Genomic DNA, 6000 nt, shown 5'->3' on the forward strand with positions numbered 1-6000 from the left:
TTTCACAGCAGTATTTGACTTCTGGTTTTAAGTATTCAGCATAGTTCCTAAAACGACATTTTGATAATATGTCAGCTATTACCCAGGTAGAGAGATTAGGCTGTTTATTACACAAGTCCCCAAAGTTTTATATTAACGTTTCCTTGTGAGTTGACGTAACACCTTTTAGGACTTTTTTTGAATTTGGATTCGTTAGCTTATTAAATTTAGTTTCCAAACGTTTCAACCACTAGTTGCAATATACAAAAGGGTAAATTTAGTGTATCCTCATTGGAGATGTGCATTAACTTATCGGCCATTGTCTTATCCCTTTAGAACAATGACTATTACTATTTTAGTGAAATACCACAATGTCGACAAAAGCAAATGAAATTGTATATCAACATAAAACTTCTTGGTTTAACAGACACAGGGGTATTCCAGCCTCGAAGCTATAAATAGAAACTCAAATCATGCAATCTAACTATCTATCTATCAGTTTATTTATATGTCCATCTATCGATCTACTTATATGCAACTAACGAAATTAAATGAAAAATAGGGGGGTAATTTTTGAGTAAAGATCTCGTAATCCAAGCTCCATGGGCCAACAGCAAAATGTTATAGAGAGGTTTGAGATTAAGCTATAAATTCTTTCCCCTTCATTCTTTATTTGTATTGCAATTCTTTAGACTATTGGGTGTAAAAAAGGAAACATAGCAACGATATTTATAGTTTTTAGTCTCTAAAGGACCAGATACACCACAATATTTATTTTTGGCGTATTGTTTAACCAAATTTTGATTTTTTAATGCACAGGGTCATACTGTTATACAACCTTTTGATTGTACAACCTTTTTAAAAAATCCTAATTGTGCACCTATGTTGGGCCAAGGTATTCCGCTTTTCCTAACTATTTATGTTATGCATCCTTTTTTTAGGACCTATAATCTTTCTGAAAATAAGCAGATGTGCTAATTTTTATTCTTAAGTATTTCCTAGTGAGTAATTAATGAACAAATTAGCTTGAAATTCAAACAATTTTATGTGTTTTTTACAGCTTCAGTCTTGTTTCTATGTAATTTTCTTTGCTAAATCATAAAATGAATCTTTCTCCCAAGTATAAACCAGTATACAGTATATTTTACTGAAAAAATATTAGCATAATCATCCAGAAGAAGATAAAAATGTAATTTACAATAAAACTGCAAAACCTCCAACTCTTTCTAGTTAAACTGGAATTATATCCTGTTAATATTTTTGCTGCTATTAAGTCAACAGAACACGATAAATATGTTTTTTTCTTCTTTAAAACATAAGTTTCTATAATCAATTTAAAATGTTATTTCAATATAAATGAGAAACAATTTTTTTTTGTAACACATTTACTTTTATTCCAGTTTAACATTGATTACAAAATTCTTAAGTTGACATAGGTCATACTCATACCCAAGTATTGATTGTTGTTGTTGTTGTTGTTGAATTGATTTATTTGTTTTAAAGAAAAAAAATCATACATAATATAATAAGTAAAATAAGAAAAAACATAATAATCTAACTACTCATTTAAATATTGATGTTTCATTTGGTTTGATATTTAAGTTTCAGTTTGTTAGAGTTGATTGGTTTGATTGATAGCAAGCATTTTGGGCAGGAGTAGGTTAATGAAGTTGGTGGGTTCCCAGTTTCAGCTTACAGGGCTCTTTAGGGGACATGAAAAGATTTAATAATCTTGTCCTATAGAGCCAAAACAACGTCTAAGGATGTTTAAAAATTTAATTCATCAAATATGCAAAGCAATGATAAACTTAAAAGTTAATTTTAAAAAGAACAAGGATGACAACATCCATAAAAGCGAAGCACTGAAACGGTAGGACAAACGGACATTAACACTTGTATAGTGTCTAAACTGAATTATCAGAATATAAAAGTATAAGAGTCGAAGCAAAATTGTAAGTAAATTTGTTGAAAAACTTCTTGATACAGGATAATGTTTATTGAGTTTATGGACATACTTACAGTTTTAGGATTTGATTATAGAGTTGTTTCGCTTAAAATATTGTTCTTTGTTGTCCCAGGAATCAATATACCAAAAATCAGATCAAACAGATAATAAGATCACATAAAAATGTGCTGTTAAAAAATTAGAAAAATCAACATGTTTAAAATGGACGCACGGACATTCTGGTAATGATTATAGAGTTGCTACACTTTCTAAATCGTACCTAACTACTACAGGAATCATCATGAAAAGTTTGAAATTGATAGGACAATTCTAACATGCCTAAATTAACGAACAAAAGCTATCTATCTCGGACAGACGTATAGATGGGCCGACCCTAATTATAGAAAAGCTTTGCTTTTAACAATTAATAAGATTATAAGAATACAAAAAAACTTTAGACATATGTATTAACAAGTGGGAATAAAATACAAAAAAAACAGCTATTTCATAAAGTAAAACATCTCTGTTTTGTATTTATTGAACTTAATTTATTGAAATGCAATTTTTAGCATATTCTAATAATTTGTATTTGCTATTATTTATTGTAAAATGTTAGGAATTAATAAATTATAGTACAGCATAAAGCATATAAGCTACAAAGCTACAGTGGACCATACAACCCCCTTCACCACCCCCCCTCCTCTTGGATGAATGAACTGGCCAATAAATGACAACAAGGGAAATTGCAAACTAAATAGACGACAATTTTTTCTTTGTAATAATATCCACGTATATTCTACATTCATTTCAGCACCTAGATATATATAATTATTCATGTTTTACGATGCATGCGACAAAAAAATCCCTCCATCCCCCAATGATTCACAAAAATTCTTGTTAAAGGGGTCGAAAAGCGCGTTATTTACGCAACTTTAAAAACGACCTCCCTAGATTTTATTCTGATGAAACATTTAGAATTTTTTCTATAAATAGCGCATCAATAGCAAGCGATAACAACATTTTTGTTGAAAAAAAAGAATAGTATAGTAAAAGTTTTAAAAAAGATTAGTCAATATTAAAAGTAAATTTGTTTCAGCTATTTTTTCGACCGTTCGTTAGCTCTTAAGTAACAAATGCACGTCGTTATAAAACAGTAAGCTTATGTGGGTGCGCATTTGGGATAGAACGCTCTTCTAGTGCGCGTAGGCATTTTTTTAAAACAGCAATTATTTGACTGTAGCAAAATATTGGCTTTTCCATAAATGTGAGGTATTTTTTAGTAGCATAAGGCTTCCCTTAAAAGAATACTTTAAGTAGTGCAGCGGTGAAAAGTAGCTATATATAGATTATCAATGTACATTCTCCATTTTAATGATACTTTAACAAGGTCCTTGAATGGTTTTAGGCTATTTTATTTTGAAATGTAAATCTTAGGTTGGTTTTATGTTATTTTAAAGATATGCAATTAACCATCGTCCAAACTCACATAACATGGTTATAGAATTTCTTATATTTATAAAATAAAAAAGTTGCTTTTTTGCTAAAAATCAAACAAAATATTTTGGTTATTTCTTATTACTAAAATGGTACTGCGTATTAAGCCTTGGTTCGCCTAGAAAAGTGTACAGAAACTCAGATCTTGGTAATTCCTTATGTTTTAGAAGAATTCCTTATGTTTTGGGAGAATCATAAAATCCCAAAGAACCCTGACGGTCAAGGTACACATTTGAGTATATCCTATTACATATATCTTAATATAAAACTTTTTTTTGTCATTAGCATAAGATTTCGAGAACTACTGAACCGTATAAGTTTTAGATTTCAGTTAATTTTCAAATAGGCCCGCCCTTTGGTTTTAGGATATCTTACTTTTAGGTTTTTAGATGGATTTAAGCTATTATTTACCCATTCCCTATTTGAATACTGAGACCCTAGATAAATGGGGCGCAGCAGTTAGCATAAATAAACAAGGATGACAACATTCTTAAGTAACAAAGCTTATTTTATGTTCAACTCTAATATACACTTTGTTCAGAAGACTCTATCATAATAATCATAATTTTATCTTCCCACTGAATTTATATGTTTAAAATCTACCATTTGGTAGTTGGTTAGAAAAAATGAGAAAGTAAAAATTGCACTGCAATTATGATGTATCCCTATTTTCGTTCAACAGGGATCTCAGGTTATAAGACATTGGAGGATAAGTTGATGTAAATTACCTCTTTTCTATAATATTAACATTGGTGGAAAAGTTTGAACACTGCTAGTTTGTAACAAGTTTTGATAAAAGTTTCCGAATTTTTTTGACCCAATCAATGAAAAACTAATTTAGAAAACTTTGGGGACTAATATAATTTACAATTTACTGTCCCCTCCATCCCTCATCAATTAATATATGAAAAATTATCTGCTTTTGGTAGCTACTAAATACAGAGGAGAAAAAAGGAGGTGTAGATTATAGTGCATTTATCCAGGGATGAATGGGGTATTAAACTGTTAATTACACTAGTATCATAACGTTTTCTTATTTGTTGGTTTAATGATTTGGGTACTTTTAACAAGTTTCGCTTGGTTGGTTCATTAAGTGTCCAAATGTTTTAGCTAACTTACAGAATGGGTATTTTTGTTTTTCCTCATTGGGGGATATACATAAATTTATTGTCTATTGTCCTATCCCTTTAGATCCCAAATAATTATCATTTTGCATCGCATAGATCTGTTTCAGTTAAGTACTTTTCCAAAGTAGGGATCTAGGGATAAGATAATGGATTGTGTGTGCGAATGGGGCGTTTGTCCATATTTAGGTATGGAGACCGCTCTTCTATGAGTACTACTAAAACCTAATTTTAATGCAATACACATAGACATTCTCATCGTCGGTTCGCTTATTTAGAATGCTTAACCCTCTATTCCCACAAGTATAATACGAATTTGGTTGAGCTGGTGGAAGCTCAACAAAAGACCCACGCGAAGTATTATGTTGCTTTAACCTAAGAATAAATGGTTGGTTTTGATATTCGATCAGAATCATATAAGTATATTAAGTATTAAGGAAGGAAAATGTTTTTATAAAGTGTATTTATATCACAAGTGCATAAGTTAAAGGGAGTGTGAACGTAAAAATTTCTCATCTGATTATCAAATCTTAACATTTACTAAGCACATTTCACTACACTGATCAACCAAAAATGTCCTATTCACAAAAATATCCAGAAATAATGCCTTGATTTTATGGTATTTTGAGAGGGAAAAAGGAAAAAACAGGGAAAATCTGAACGTTTTTGTTTCTTATAATGTTTGTAGGGATATTTAACTTGTCATATATAGTTGAAACAATTTACTTACTGTTAAGGATTTATTTTATGCTATAAAATTGCCAATTCGTTCTTTTATAACGTAGTAATTAGGTAATAAAAACATATTTTAAATTCGTATTATTGACAAAAAAATACCTCACTGTCTACAAAGGGTTGAATCTCATAGGTTATATAAAATAATAATATCCTTTTTTATTGTGTTGAACAATAAATAACCCACTTTGGAGAATTAGTTTACACTTTTATCAGACTGATTATAAAGAAATATTGCGTCTTTATTATTTACAAATTTGTAATTAAAGGTGGGCGAGAGATGGGCAATTTAAAGTTAATTGGATACTAATAAAAAACCTGTTTCTGGCTTTGTTATTGTATTTGGTTTTCAATAAAAAAATATTGCTTAATTTATCAATTTCTAAGTAACTATACATTGGATTAAAGCAAGGATTATGTTAAAAGTCAGCTTAACTGTTAGGAAAAATCTAGAACTATGTGAAAAAGTTTAATTTTAGCTATAATGGGAGAAAAAAGCAATTTAATGCACATTTTATATAATACGGAAAATTTCTTCCTTTCCCCGTACCTTATAAAAATCGTCGGAAAAAGCCGTTTTTTAAGCAAACAAAAGCGCGTTTTGCTCTATCTGTGAGATATTATGAATGAGATAATGTTAAGATTTGATATTAAGATGAGAAAAATTTACGTTCACAGTCCCTTTAAGTATGAAAATATTTACAGGATAAGTGTTAAAATTAT

Source organism: Acartia tonsa, chromosome 10 (assembly GCF_053477335.1).
Source record: "Acartia tonsa isolate MP-2025a chromosome 10, ASM5347733v1, whole genome shotgun sequence".
Classification (NCBI taxonomy): Eukaryota; Metazoa; Arthropoda; class Copepoda; order Calanoida; family Acartiidae; genus Acartia; species Acartia tonsa.